General features: G+C 38.5%; 1 protein-coding gene across 1 annotated transcript in view; it reads right to left on the bottom strand.

Annotated features, from left to right (window-relative positions):
* The window catches only part of SNX24 (sorting nexin 24), a 162853-nt gene that overhangs the window by 76077 nt on the left and 70081 nt on the right, over window positions 1-16695 (bottom strand). The window lies entirely within an intron of this gene.

The raw sequence follows: 16695 nt of genomic DNA, 5'->3' as shown, positions 1-16695 counted from the left end.
AAATGCTCACTAACAAACGGCAGTATCCCCACAAACGTGTCTAAAAACAGTGGCAACTTAAATGCCTTAAAATGCTCCTTAACTTTTTAATCAGAGAACACTTCTCTCCTAAAATTACTTCACCAAATGCATATGACGGCATTGAAATACAAGTGTGATGCCGCAGCGACAGTCTGGCAAAAATCGCAGGCCCACAGCATTGCGTTATGGGTATTTCAATGCGGGCAGTGCTGTGTCATCTCTAAGACAATAATGCAAACAGTAGTGCCTTTTAGGTTAATTTCTTCCTAACCTGCATATTCATCTCGCCTCAGCTGGCTAATTCTGCTGTTTGCAAAACAGGGAAAATGTAGTAAAGGTTCATTTTCCCTGCGTGATACGAGTGACAGCTTGTGCTCCCACCTCCAGGAGGTTGAAAGGCCAGATGAAAAGGCTCTCTGGGTGCACTAATTAGTAGGCACTAACATGACACTTTCTTGATTCTTAGGTCAGTGGGTCAAGACGGGGAACAAGGGATGAGGAATATTATGAAATGCTCATGAGAACACGATGTTAAAGTGGGTGGGGGAAGGCTGCTTGACAGGAGCAGAAGAGAAGGTGCTCTGTTATTTCCTAGTGTTTGTCTTTGACTCCTGCTTTGCTGAGCGAGAGTTTGTCATCACCAAGATGAAGTGGAATTGTTCCATGACTTAGTAAGCCTGGGTTCCCATTTCAATTGCCCTTCTGAAGAAAACGAAACTAAAGTTGAGGTCATGTGACACTGAAGAGTGTTAAAAGCAGGCTTACTTTAGCCCTAAAAAGAGCTACTTAAAGTTAGAATATGAGATATGAGGTCACACACCTTCATTATGAAAATAGATCTCTATGGCTCTATATTTCTGCCTTATATGTAAATGTGACTTTTTTGGAAAGCCAGAAACTATATCATCAAACATAAAATGTGTTCATATTTTTGTACTCCTTCCAATTAGAAACAAAATCTTCTGTTCCATGACTCAGTTTAAGAAACCTGCTTTTATTAAAGTGGTAAATTTCTATCAATTTAATCAACTGTTTTTTCCCCCCAAGAAATCCCCCTAAAAAATACTTTTCTTTGGTGAATTAGTGAAAATATTTTCTTCTAAAAACATATGCATATGCTTCAAACTCTCGGATATACGTACATTATTTTTTAGAAAAAAATTTTGTTTACTAGTTCACTAAAGAAAATTATTCTTCTGCAAAGACCATTCAAAGCCAGGAATACAATGAGGAAAGCACCCTGAGAAACACCAACAAAAGAAGCACAGCTTCAACTTGGGGGCTTGTTTAATAGCATACAGAGCCCCCTTTTTAGTGTCAGGTCCCAGATTTAAATCAGGACAATGTGGGAGCAATGAAAGTAGTTTCCAACTGCTGAGCTATGTGAAATAAAATGAAGTTACGTTTTGAGTCCAGTTACTTGAGGCTTCATCACAAAAACCATCACTTTAATTGGCACGTCTGCTGAAGAATCCACAGAAGGAGGAGAAAGTTGAAGACTCAGTAAGGTTCAACCTACTAGGTTGCCCCTCAGGTGCCCCCTCCTGAAAGCCACGGATAAGATACATTACACAGCAGCTGTCTCATGGAATGTCATCCCTTCTATCGACCAGACGGCTCCATTACCAAGGTCCACAGTTACTTTTCACAATCGCTAAATTCACTTTGGGCGCGGGGGTGGGGGGAAGTATTATAAATACGCACACGTGCACACATAGGGAAAAGTATGTGATAAATTTTAATTCTAATATTTTTATTATGTTGCCATTTTTAAAATGCACAATATACCTAATACTGTTAAGGCTTTTTTCTTTTAAATTCTGGGAAAACACCTTGGAAAGGAAGTTGCTTAATCAGAATTTCCATGACAATATGAATGAAGCAAGAAATGGAGTCAGTTTAATGAATCTTATGTTCCTAAATTCCATACCAGACTTTTTTTTTTGTAATAGTTTCTGATACGTGTTTTCCCGGCTGCCAGGAAAACTCTCTTCTTTCTTGGCTTTCCTGGCAAGCTCCTAGTACTTGTTATCTACCTCTAAGGTGGGGGTGCCAAAGGATGATGTTTGGAAAACACGCAGCACAGTATCTGGCATTCATTCATTTAATTATTTAACAGATATTTACTAAGGGACTACAATGTGCCCAGGAGTTGTTCTAGGCTCTGAGGATTCAGCAGAGAAGAAAACAGAGAAGAGCCCAGTCTTCGTGTCTTCATGGAGCACACATCCTTTCTAGGGAGGAAGGCCAATCATAAACATATAAACAAATATGGTAAAGTTGAAACACAAAAAGCGCAGTGAAGAATGCAGCAGAGTGATGAGACAGAGCTAGACAAGGGTGCTGTTTTAGACTGTGGTAAGAGGAGGCCTCTCTGAACAGAGGGGCAGTGAGAGGTACAAAATCTAGAGGGACACCAGGAGAACGTGTAACGAGAGTTGAATGTGGCTGCCTCTGGAATTTCAGACCGGGAGTGGGTGGACAAGGGCTATTTGTTTTTATTCTTTTTTTAATTTTTTTTTTTTTAATTTAAGGTAGAGCCTAGAGCAGGGTGATATCCACTTCTGGCCAAGATAGAGTAACAGGGAGAAGTAACCCTCCCACTTGAAACAACTAAAAAACTGGACAAGTATGTGGGGAAAGTGACTCTTAAGACATTGGGCATGAGGAAATGAATGACAGTGAGAGATGGGAGACAAGCAGAGTGACCCCTAAGGTTACCCCAGGCAGAGCCATGAGGCCCCCTGAGTCAAGGACAGGGAGGTGAGAGTGAGGGAAAGCCATAGCGATTCAAGTTCCCGGGGGAGAGTTTTGGAGAGGAGTGAGTTGCACACAAACGGAACTCCTGACACCTGTCAGAGGTCTCCCTCCAGCATTCAGCTGAATCCTCAACAGCACATAAGACTGGGGAAACTACCCAAGGACAAGAAGAAATTAGAGAGAACAGCGCTCAGAGCTTAGACACCTGGGCACAGTGCCTGTTCCCAAAAGCCAGGGTAGAAAACTTCGTAATTCATGAAGTGTTCCTTAGAGAATTCAGAAGGGTCTTGTCTCAGGAGTAACGTAGACTAAAAGCTCTTTTAGTCCAGAGCAACAAAGCTTAAAAGCAAGACCTGAAGAGAGAAATTATTTCTGAGTAACGTAACCACATGCCAGAGCAAAGCTCAAGAATATTTTTAGGAATATAAAAATATTCAGCACCCAACAAGATAAAATGTACAAAGTCTAGCATCTAAGCAAAAAGAAGCAAGAAAATTCAACTCATAATGAAAAGAAAAAACAATCAATAGAAACTAATCCACAAATGACACAGATGATGAAATTAGTAGACAAAAGCATTAAACTTGTTATAAGAAAATTTCTTATGTTCAAGAACCTAGAAGAGGGCCTCACTGGTGGCACAGTGGTTGAGAGTCCACCTGCCAGTGCAGGGGACATGGGTTCAATCCCTGGTTGGGGAGGATCCCACATGCTGCAGAACAACTAAGCCCCGTTCGCTACAACTACTGAGCTTGTGCTCAAGTCACAACTACTGAGACCACATGTTGCAACTACTGAAGCCCGTATGCCTAGAGCCTGTGCTCTGTAACAAGAGAAGCCACCGCAATGAGAAGCCTGCACACCACAACAAAGAGGAGCCCCCACCCGTGTGCAGCAACTAAGACCCGACACAGCCAAAAATAAATAAATTAATTAATTAAAAAAAAAAAGAATCTAGAAGAAAGGTTGACTATGTTAACTGGAGGTATGGAAGCTATAAAAAAGACTTAGACAACATGTCTGGGTCCTATTGAGGAGATAAAAAATGTCTGTGATTAAAAAAAAACAAACACTGGATGGGATTAATAGTGGGTGAGACACCACAGAAGAAAAGGTAAGTAAACTTAAAGACCTGGCAAGAGAAACTGTACAAAACAAAATAGAGGAGGAAAAATCTAAAAGGTAAATCAACAGAGCATCTGTGAACTATGGGATGACTTTAAACATCAAAATGCATGTATAATTGGAGTCCTCACAGTAGAAGTGAGATGGGGGAGAGGGGCTGGGGAGAAAGACAAATATATTTGAAGAAATCTTGACCAAAATTTTCTCGGTTTGATAGAAACTATAAACCCACAGATCCAAGAAGACCAACGGACCCAAGCTCAAGAAACATAAAATAAAAAGCAAAAATCCAAGGCAAATCAGAATCAGATTGTTTAAAACCATTCAGAAAGAGAAAAATCTGAGAAAGCAGCCAGAAAACAGAGACAATACACAGAAAAGGAAGAAAAATAAGTTTGAGAGCAAACTTTTCAAATATTTCTATAAATAAACAACACTATAAGAGTGAGTCAATGCATATATACTTCAGTTATGTAAATATGTTCTATGTAAAGTAGCATGTACAAAATCAATGTACAATTTAATGTCAGTTAAATTTTTTTTTTTTTTTTTGCTGTACGCAGGCCTCTCACTGCTGTGGCCTCTCCCGTTGCGGAGCACAGGCCCGGGATGCGCAGGCTCAGCGGCCATGGCTCACGGTCCCAGCCGCTCCGCGGCATGTGGGATCATCCCGACTGGGGCACGAACCCGTGTCCCCTGCATCGGCAGGCGGACTCTCAACCACCGTGCCACCAGGGAAGCCCCAGTTAAATTTTTAATTATTGTTTTTAAAGTATTTAGGTAATTTTTCCCAAATGGTAACACCAGTAATAACAACAACAACAATAACAACAAAGACTTTTATAACACTTATATAAAGGCACTGCTCCAAGCTCCTTTACCATGAAAATCACTCATTTAATTGTCACAACAACCCCACATGGGATAGGTACTATTATCTCCATTTTACATGTGAGGAAACTGAGGCATGGATTAAGTATCTTGCCCATGGTAGCTACTGATACATTTTGAACTCAGCAATTTGGTTCCTGAATCTGCTTCTTAATCACTGCACAATACTCATTCCCAATAAACAGAATCCCTTACATAGTCCTGTTCACTGGGGGAAACGAAACACGTGCAAGGAAACACGTGCAAGTGGGAGAAACGTTCTGGAGTGAGGACAATGCCTTCCATCCAGTCTCCTCCCAAGGTTCTGTCTTCTGGAGGGGCTTTGCAGGAACAGAGCATCCTGGGCACAGGGGTGGTGGCGGTCTTGGCATGAGTTCCTCACCCCTAACTATTTGGAGCCCGTGCTCCTCTCAAGCAAACACTGATCTATATAAAAAGCATACAATTCTACAGAGTAGAAAAATACTTTTTATATTACCTTTTCTTGTCAGGATCTGTACCCATACCACCCCCTCAGTCTCCTTACACTGTGGTTCCAAACCTCAGCTTGTATGGCTTTTGCTAATTAAACTTAAAAGCTTTTGCACCGCAAAGGAAACCATAAACAAGACAAAAAGACAACCCTCAGAATGGGAGAAAATATTTGCAAATGAAACAAGAGACAAAGGATTAGCCTCCAAAATATACAAACAGCTCATGGAGCTCAATATCAAAAAAACAATCCAATTAAAAAATGGGCATAAGACCTAAATAGACATTTCACCAAGGAAGACATACATATGGCCAAGAGGCACATAAAAAGATGCTCAACATTACTAATTATTAGCGAAATGCAAATCAAAACCACAATGAGGTATCACCTCATGCCGGTCAGAATAGCCATCATCAAAAACGCTAGAAACAATAAATGGTGGAAAGGGTGTGGTGAAAAGGGAACCCTCCTGCACTGTTGGTGGGAATGTAAATTGATACAGCCACTATGGAGAACAGTATGGAGGTTCCTTAAAAAACTAAAAATAGAACTACCATATGACCCAGAAATCCCACTACTGGGCATATACCCGGAGAAAACCATAATTCAAAAAGAGACATGCACCACAATGTTCATTGCAGCACTATTTACAATAGCCAGGACATGGAAGCAACCTAAATGCCCATCAACAGATGAATGGATAAAGGAGATGTGGCACATATATACAATGGAATATTACTCAGCCATAAAAAAACAAAATTGAGTTATTTATAGTGAGGTGGATGAACCTAGAGTCTGTCATACAGGATGAAGTAAGTCAGAAAGAGAAAAACAAATACCGTATGCTAACGCATATATATGGAATCTAAAAAAAAAAGAAACGGTACTGATGAACCTAGTTGCAGGGCAGGAATAAAGAAGCAGGCATAGAGAATGGACTTGAGGACAGGGGGTGGGAGGGTGAAGCTGGGGTGAAGTGAGAATAGCATCGACATATATACACTACCGAACGTAAAACTTGGCTGGTGGGAAGCAGCAGCATAGCACAGAGAGATCGGCTCAGTACTTTGCGATGACCTAGAGGGGTGGGATAGCGAGGATGGGAGGGAGGCTCGAGAGGGAGGGGGTATGGGGACGTGTATGCATATGGCTGATTCGCTTTGTTGTGCAACAGAAACTAACATGGTATTGTGAAGCAATTATACTCCAATAAAGATCTATTAAAAAATAATAATAATATGTGCTTATGCAAAAGAATTTTCAAAAAGTCCAAAGGATATAAACTGAAAAGTATGTTTCTTCCATAAGAGACTTGTATAGGTCCTTGCCAACTTAAGAGGTATCTTAAATATCCTTTCAGAAATTGTCTATACTCATATAAGCTCTGTATGTGTACATGTAATAGAAGTTATTTTACTTTCTTACACAACTAGAGCTATAGTATATAGTTCTACTACTTTATTTTTTCTACTACTTTTATTTTTTACTTTATTTAATACATATCAGACATCTTCATTGATCAACACATTTTGACATACCTCATTCTTTACTGGCTACATAGTACTACCATGTACGATTGTTACCATACTTTGTTTAATTCGGACCCTAAGATGGATATTAAGTTACTGTAGTATTTTGCACTGTATACTTTTTAATATGTTTATATATGTTTACTTATATATCAATATATATAAAACATGTTTATATGTCTCTATATATACTTATATTTTATTTACATATATTAATGATTAATGTATCTATATATAGAGATATATCTCATCCTTTTTCCTGTACATGTACTTACACACATATATATATATAAGATAAATTACCAAAAATTTTGCAAAATTTATCCCCTCAAATGTACTAAGTCACCCTGCCACCAATAGGATATGGAACGCCTGGCCCATCCTGATCAACACTGGCTATTCGTCACTTTGACAATATTAGGAAGTGAGAACTAATTGGGTATATTTTGACCAGTGTTTATAGCGGCATAGGTGTCCATTCCAAGTACCTCACATAAAATCACAGAGACCTGATGTACCTGTCTAGGCCTCTGCTCTTGTAGACATCCTTGCCCTCAGAGATTTCCAGAAATTCCCCAGTATAAAGCTAAGGAAGCTTCATGTAACTAAATAAACATATTAAGGTTTTCGTTTAGATTTGTTTAAAAAATATTATATTGTTCCTGTGACTAAATTCTAGCCACAGTCCTAAGAACATTAAATCCTTAGGCTTCAAACTGAGAAGTAAAATAAATACTACTTTAAAGAGAAGATTTCAATTTGTAAGTGTGGTTTTGATTACATGTTAGAGCCAATTTTTTTTTCCTTTTCAGTAACATTTCTGAAAATAAAGTGTAAATCAATGACAAGATATTTCATAATTTGGTTTACACCTACTTTTTTCAGGAATGTATCTAAAAAACAAAATAAACTTAAGCTAAAGATGGGCTTAACCCATATTCCAGGTTGAATGATCTCTGTCTTCAGAAGCTCATACCTTACAAAGTTATTTACTTTCAACAAAAGCAAAAAAAAAAAAAGAAAAAAAAGTTTTTCCTAAATAAAAATGTCTAATAAATAACTTTTAAGTGCCTTCCAAATACAGACGGGGATTCTATATAAAAATAAAGTTTTAGTGACCTTTCATATATATATATATATATATTTGTTTGCTTGTTTGTTTGTTTAGTATTTGTTCAGTTAGTGCAAGATGTACCAAATATTAACTCTGGGCTTGAAATCAACATATTCTCCTTCTTGAGTCGGAATAAGCAAGAAAGATAAAATTTAAAAGGCTGTTATTTAGATACTATAAAAAGTTGTATCTCTAAAAGAGTGATCTACTGTGTGCCTACTGAGGGCCAAGCTCTCAAAGGTATTAATTCACATCACACAAAGTTTTTTGTTTTTTTTTTAAATAAGGGAAAGATGATAAGAGACCCTCTAATCATAAATTTTTATGACATTTGATGACTAAATAAATTTAAAATTCAATAAAACTAGTGTAAAATTTTAATTTGCTCCTACTCAGCCTTAAATCAAACTTCCTCTGTTCTAAGATGCCAAACCGTGAGATATTATTAATTTAATTATACTATTTTCGGTTGTGGAGAAGCTGCCAACAACTTTTTTTTCTGTATCTTTGAAAACATCTAAATTTCAGAAATTTTTTAATGTTTTTAAGAGAAAAACATATTGCTTCAAATAAACCACTGCTTAAAGAAGAAGAATAATTCTCTAGATAATTGCCACTAGAGAATAGCTGTGTAAGAGTTGGGCCTGATTAAATTTGTGTGTACATATACATTTTTTAATATGATTCTTCTTTGCAAAGAAAATTCATGATACCAAAAACGACCCAAAATGATTAAAATCACTGATAAAAGAACAAAAATAATAAAAGCAAAAACAAAATTAGAGCAAGAACAAACATCCAAGACAAAAGAAACCTGTTTCCTAAGCTGGAAAGATCAAAAGGGTTTACCTATGCCTAATACTCTGGATCTTTTAAAATTACAATAATGAAAAAAAAGTGCTGCCAATATACTGATGGAATAAAGTAGGAACAGAGATCAGGATGACCAAACTTTTTCCATGCTTCACTAAATGCCTCCCCGCTCCTCGAAAAGTAGAGCAATGTCTGCAGAATTTTATTAGAATATTATTTTATAATCATGCAAATTATTATTCACATGTGAAGGCAACAGAAAGTCAATTTCAGTTGTGGGCAAACTCAGAAAACAAATAACCCACACAGCCTTTCGAAAAAAAAATACTGAAGACATAGCACTGCCAATGGAAAGATTAATCAAAATTAAGCACTCAAAATACAGTAACATAAAAGGCCAGCCATTGTTTTTTGTTATCATCAAAGACTCTGATCCAGGGAAGGAGTAAATGAGTACAAAGAAAGACAACGTTATAAAGTGGCTGCTACTCTAAGAAGCTGAGGACAACTCCAGCAGAAAGCACACAGTGGTTTCATGGCCATTTGGAGCTGGCCTCCTCACAGGCTGCCCTGAGGCTCTCCTCTACAACTGAAAGGCTTGTAGTCGAAGTAGCCTGGTTCACAGAGTAACAAAAGAATCCACAAAAATCCATTGGAAACCTGGTTCCAAATTTTGGCTTCATATGCCTTCAAAGGTTGATGGTGAATGATCTTTAACCTAGAATTCCACATCCAGGCAAATTTTCTACCAGGAAACCAGGAAAGTGCTCGTTTCAAACATGCAAGAGGGAGAGTATTTTATGTACTATGTACACATTCAGGAAATTCTCTTTGAAGATTTTTTAAAAATGGAATTCAAAAAAGAAGCCAAGAAACTGTGGACCTAATCTACAGACAATATGGGGGTGTGGGGGGTATACTAAAATGCCAGCTATGCAGCCTAAAAAGTATTCAAATTAGAGTAAGAAGCCAAAGGGTTCCAAGAAGAATGCTTTCAAGAAGAAAATGGGTATGATTAACAGCTAATATCATTAAAAAGGTTTTAGTGACAGAATCAAAGCATTCACCTTTCTCTGCCAAGAAAAAAAAAAAGTGCTTAAGAATTCCAAGAAAACCAACTAAACAAAACTGTATACAAGGTACAGTTCCAAATATAAAGCAAAATAAATGTAACATGACCTGGTACAGTTTAGAGGATAAGAGTGTCCATTTGAAGTAACGCTTGAAACATTCTCCACTGAGCATTTTACAGGTTTAGTAATTTATACAGCTACATTTCCTTCCTTACAGTTCCAAAAACTTGATTACACAGTGAAAATATAAATATCTGTACACACACATATATAATTATAATACTGGGAACATTTGGGAACATTAATTATTGAACTCAGCTTTTAAAATCAATCTATACAACACAGAAGACAATTATTTTTACAGAACAGACTGTAAATATTTTTTGTCAGTATAAAAAATAATGGCGTAACGAGCAGAAAATAGGAGATGAATGGGGGAGGAACTGGATGTAAAGGAAGTAAATGGGGTCCAAATCTTTTCATCTCACATAATTGGCAGTCAAAGGACACTGCTTAAAAATTGGTGGATGAAGAAAGTGGTTCAAATTACAGAGCAACAAATATAAAGTTATAATTTTAATGATGAAATTAAAATCATATACATAGTGAAAATGGAGTGGAGGGGAGTGAAATACAGGAGTGGAGTGAATTCAATTCATATTTCTAACTGGAGGGACATAAGAGATTTTCTAAGACACCAAGAAATAGAGATTCAGATATATTACTTAGAGTAACAGTGCTTAAAACAAATAAGCAACTTGTCAACTAACTTCTGGTTCTGGAAGGTACTAGACATTTAATTTTTCCTTTTACATGTTTATGCTGAAATTTTTTCCATGTATATGAAGTACTTTTAAATAGCCTAAAAATGACATAACCTCTGCTAAATATTTTTGTTTCAAAATCTCTCTGGTTATAAAGGAAATATTTTGTTGAGTTTATTGATATTTATAGAATTACAGGTTTTCAGTCTAAACCCTACTACTGACTAATTTTAGCTCCCCAACTGATTACTTGATTATGAAAAGTCTTCATTTTTCTTTTCCTCTTCAGCCATATCTATGACACAAAACCAGTCAATCAATTCAGGGTGAGGGAAACAATGCACTCAAATACATCAGGTCATACATGTTGATTTGTTAACATAGTTTTTCATTAGTTTCAATACCATTGTTAGTCAAAATCTTTGACTTAGATTTTCTATAAAATGTGAATGCTGCTAGTTCTTTGCTTACCTGAATTGTTATGGCAATAAATCACATACTATGTTAAACAAGCATTCTGGAAGATAGATGCTTTATGAGCTTTATTATTCTATTTTATGACCTGATTTGAAAGAAGGAAAATAGATAAGTTTTATCTGTACTACTTACTAACTTGGGCAAATCTCTAAGTATCTTTGAGCCACAGTATCTTCATTAATAAAATAAGAATGATAAAATGATGTCTACTGTATTAGTTTGTCAGATAATAAATGTCTTGGTGCTTTGTAAGATGCTCTGAAATGGAATGAAGAATTGATAACTATGAAGTGGTTGACAAAGATGCCAGCAGGAAGAACAGAAGGGCTTCCATGGGCATTTGAGGACAGCCTTCCTGACAGGCTGCTTAAGGAATGGATTTGTGGTTGAAATAGCTTTCATACAGAGGAACAAAAAAATCCTTCATTCTTCTCTCAAACTACTTTGTTATAGACTGCATCTCCTTATCACAAGCTCTTGGCTTCTGCAAAGAGGAGCAACGCCTCACCTCCCTCCCAAATCCTCCAGAACCAGCCCCAACACATCAATTCAATCTTATTTCCCACAGCTCTCCTGCAGGAGCCAATCAGCCAAGTCCTTCCTATATTTTCCCCAGTCTAGGCACTGGGGGCTTCTGTTCACGCAGGAGCCTCCCTCTGCCAAGGAGTCCTCCTATCCCCCCTTCAGCAGTCAAGTGAAATTCTACCTCCATCCCAGAGCCTTCTGGAACGTCAGGCATCACTGTTTTCCATACCTTCCCCTTAAACAGATCATCTAAGTGGCACAATCGTATTATTTAAAATACAGTCACACTCTCTAATTTTCAACAAATGTATTCCTCTTGACTATTTCATATAAATATGTATTATGTGCGCCAATGGAATTTTTTTAGGGGACAATAATCATCAAGAAGAACCTACAAGGATGTTTTCAGAAAGCATTTGTAATATAATACTAATTGAAAGAGCAGTATAAAATACTTTATGCATACTATGCTGTTGCCTATATAAAATACACATACAAGATAACAAAGGAAATAGGTCAAAATGATGTCTGAGTGGTAGAATTACAAATTATTATAATTTTCTCTATAATCTACAGTTTTTACCAGAGCATATATCATTCTTGTAATTAGGAGAAAGTTTAATCAAATTTCTGCCTTCTAAAGTTACACTGGAGTAAATCTAATAAATGATAATTATTCATTTTTAATACAACTATCAAGTTCTTATGAAATTCATTTTTGTATTTCCATATATATTCATTGAGCATCTGCTATGTGCCGAGCACTCTGCTATGCTCTTTACAACAGCAGCAGCAGCTACCATTTTTGAGTGCTTACTATGGACTATGCAGTGCTCAAAGCGCTTCATTTATTAACTGATTTAGTCCACACAAGACCCTATAATGTAGGTACTGTTATTATTCCCACTCCATATGTGAGGAAGCCAAGTCAGAGTGAGTTACGTAACTTCAAGGCACAGAGCTAGGAGCTGATTCATAAACCCAGATAGTCTGGTTCCAAACTCCACAATCTTAAGCCCTAGAATTCTATCACTAGAAACAATGGTGAGCAGACTCATAGTCCTAGCCTTTATATTATTATAAAGGAAAAGTATAAAAAGGTATCTGAGCTATACTCAATATAAAACGCTTACTTTAAAAACAGGTGAGTGCATAAGAGAGGACAGGATTTGCTCTCAGGGATCAGGGGAGCTTTCTCTCAGGAGCTGCTTCTGAATAGATCTACAGTAAAAGTAGGCAAAAAGAAGGGGCAAGCATTATAGGCAGCACATGTGCAAAGGTCCTGAAGCAGAAGGTAAGAGGATGGAAGAAGCTGAGTGCAGTACAGCCAGCCTGTAAGAAGAGCATCTCTGCAAGAGGCTGGAGAGGAAACAAAAGGCTAGCTTCATCAACTGCTCAACAAGGATTAATTCTAGGACGTGCCAGGCTCAGTTCACTGGGAGAAAACCAGTTTCTGTCTCCTTGTGGTTGTAGGACTGTGGTCCCCATTTTTTTGCTGGCTATCAGCTAAGAGCAAAATTTCCAGCTTCTAGAAAGCACCTGTATTCCTCAGCTCATGGTCTCCTTTCTCAATCTTCAAAGCCAGCAACAGAAGATCAAGACTTTCTCAAGTCACATTTCTGTGATCTACTTTTCTGCTTCCTCTTCCACTTTTAAGTGGAAGACTCATGGGACTATATTGGCCCCACCCAGATAATCTAAATTGTCTCTGTGATCTCAGGGTCCTTAACCTTCATCACATCCATTAAGTCCCTTTTGCATGTCAGGAAACATATTCACAGGTTCTGGGCATTAGGGTGTAAACATTTTGGGAGGCCCATCCTTCCCTTTACCACAGACCTGAAGGAAGTGAGAATATCTGGTTGTGGGAGCAGGGTGGTCCGGGCAGGTAGAAGATTAAATGCTTGACATGTTTATATGCCTAGAGTGATGAGGAGGGAGAAGAGTTAGAGGGAAGGTCTGAGCGGTGGTGGGGAGAGGTGAGTGGAAGTAGAAACAACAGGACAGGCTGATAACTGGATGTGGAGTTTCTTTAAAAAAAAAAAAGAAAGAAAGAACAAAAAGGAGGAATCAAATATAATGGTGAGGTTTGGGGCCTGAGCAACCAGAAGGATGGTGGTGCCAGTAACTGAGCCGGGAAGACAGTCTTTGGGGGCAAACAGGAGCCCTGCACTGGCCGCGTTAAGTCTGAGATGCGTGTTAGATAGACATTAAGTGGAGATGTTCAGCAAGACTGAATTAACACGTCTGGGGGCTCAGGGAGAGGTCTTGGCCAGAGATATAAATTTGGGAATCATCAAAGTGTGAATGTGATCTAAAATCAGAAGACTGGATCTGATCACCTAGGAAGAGAAGTTTATTTTGAGGTCTTGAGATCCTATTAGGGCTTACGGTTTTCCATTCTAGCATGAGAAACCTTTGCTACTTTTTAAAAGTCTCCCCCTTCCAAATTAAACTTCTCTAGCTCCTCTAGCTGTCCTTCAGAGGACCTGGTCTTCAGGTCTTGCACTACTGACCACCTTCCAGTTAAAATACAGTTCGTCACTGATCCCCCTAAACTGTAGAATCTAGGACTTGAGGGAAAATATAGCCATTTCCCAATTAGTGAATGGATTGTATCTCCCAAATCCATAGTTGAGGTTGTTTAAAACTCAGCACAGATTTTCTCATAGACTCAGTATAAAAGATACATTTCAACTCATAAAAAACCCTGTTTAGCCCATAATATGCATGAATTACAATAATTACATTTTTATTTCACCCAGCAGCTTTGCAGTATAACACAGTGGCTAAGAGTTCTGGCTCTTGAATCAAACTGCCTGGGTTTGAATCCTGTGTCTTCTATTGCTCTCCTCTGGGCTCGGCTAACACTCTATAATTTGGGGCAAGTTATTTAAGCTTTACAAACCTCAGTTTCCCCACCTATAACATGACGTTTATAATGGTACCTTTCCAATAGGTTTGTTGTCAGGATTAAATGTGATTATCAGTGTCAATAATTTACCACATTGTCTGGCATTTAGCAAGAATTCAAACAAGAATGTTATCTATTAAGATCGTTATTAACATCTAGTCATTGTTACAACTGTTTCTTTATCAGCATGGGGGAGGGAGACTTGGTGGATAGAGAGGGAAAGAGATGATTCCTCAGGAGTGTGACCTACTCACCACACCCATCCATCTCTACAAGGGAGAAGGTACTTTTCTCCCCATCCCAGAGCTAGTTGAGCCTGCAATGCACACACGTGGTAGCCTCTGCACTCACCTTTGTCAGCGCCTACTCAGAACCCTGCATTCCTGATGAGGCCTGACCACTAAGACTTAGAGGAACCCTGTCTTCCCTCCCTCTTAGTTTAAGATTCCATATCTTCGACCCGTATTCTTCTGATGGTTTTTGGAAGCCATACCTCACTGTTGGATCACAGGGCCCTGGAGGTCAAATAAAACGCCAGGTCTTTCCCAACAGCTGGTCTCCCTGCTCCACTCATGTCCTGTAACAATCTGCGTTTCACAGCAGCCACAGCGGCCCTTTTCAGGCATCAGATCATGTGACTCCCCTGCTGAACTCCTTCGGATGGATTTCCATCACTCCTGGAACAAAATTCCAGTCCCTGCTCCAGCCCACAAGGCCCTATACCTGCCAGCTTCAGAGCCCCCTTCTTTTCTTCAGCTCCTAACACACCCCTCTTACTCACCCTGGTCTATTCGCACCAGCATCCTTACTGACCATCAAATGTATCCCCAACTCTACGTTTTCTTGGTTTTCGTTTTTTTATTTTTTGGTAGTTAAAAATAGTTTAATGTGATTTTATTATATTTTAAAACATTGTTCTGGGAAGGCCAACTCTAAGTTTTGCAGTGCTTTTTTTTCTACCTAGAAAGCTTTCCCCTCATTTCGTTCAACTGCTGTTCCAGGTCACCTTCTCAGAGAGGTATTATCTAGGCACTCCATCTAAAACAGTGCCTCTAGCCCCCCACCCTTCTCTACCCCCAGACCTGGCTTTATTTTTCTTCTTTGCATTTACCATGGTCTGGCATTAACACACACACACACACACACACACACACAATTGGTTGGCTGGTCAGCTTGTTGGTTTATTGTCTGTTCCCCCACTAAGTTAAAAAGCTCCATAAGGACAGGAACCTCATCTGTTTTGTTCACTGTCGTAACCCCACTGCCTTAAAGAGCACCTGGCAACAAAGCAGGCTGAATACAGGAAATAAATGAGGAAGGGAAGTGAGCGAGTAATAAAGCGCAGGACAACACACTGGGAAGAACACGTCTACACCTTAGTCCAGCTCAGCAGTCTGATAGTGAAAAGGGTAAGATGAGTTATTGTTCTTAGAACGATCAGTAAGTGAGACATGACAGAGGCAGACAGTGCTGAATAAGACGGCTTCTTGTAGAAAGTTTGTTGCAGCTGATCAAAAGAATACTGTTCATGAGGGCCTGAGAGCTATGAAAATCGCTTTGAAATACAGCCCTTTTATTAAAAAGAAACTATCAGTCTTAGTAATTAGTACCACTTGGGAGAAGCTACACGCTATGGTGGAGAGAATGCCAATCTAGAGTCAGACACCCCCAACACCCAGATCCAGCACTTGCTAGCTGTGATTCCTCACAGATAGCGCTTATCCACTTGGAGCCTTCATTTCCTCATATGGAAAGTGGGGATGAAAATACTTATTTCTTAGGACTGGTGATAGAGTAAATAAATAAGACAAGGTATATAAAGCACTTAGCACCCAGCCTGGCACATGACTGGTGCTCAACACATTCTAGTCTCTTCCCGAATATCACTGGGTTTCTCCCAAATCTAAATGGAATTTGAGGCTATTAATAGCCTTCATTTCTCTAACACACCATGAAGTCCTATGATGCGCTACGCTTATTTCTTAAAAAACATATTCTCACCAAAAAAATCACGTAATTCAAAAGTTAAAGTATTCTCTCTACACAGATATACATACATATACACATAAATATATATATGCAGATAGATAAACAGAAATAGGTAGATAATTACTTTTTTAACCCAAAAAGATGCAAAGGTAAGCTTGGGTGGTGGAGAATTACTGGTCATCCATGACGAGTCGGGCTCCTTTCTATAGGCACCAAGGAGATGAGATT

This window comes from Monodon monoceros, unplaced genomic scaffold, assembly GCF_005190385.1.
Source record: "Monodon monoceros isolate NGI ecotype Baffin Bay Population unplaced genomic scaffold, NGI_Narwhal_1 Super_Scaffold_12, whole genome shotgun sequence".
Classification (NCBI taxonomy): Eukaryota; Metazoa; Chordata; class Mammalia; order Artiodactyla; family Monodontidae; genus Monodon; species Monodon monoceros.
This window is presented reverse-complemented; position numbering and strand designations above follow the sequence as displayed.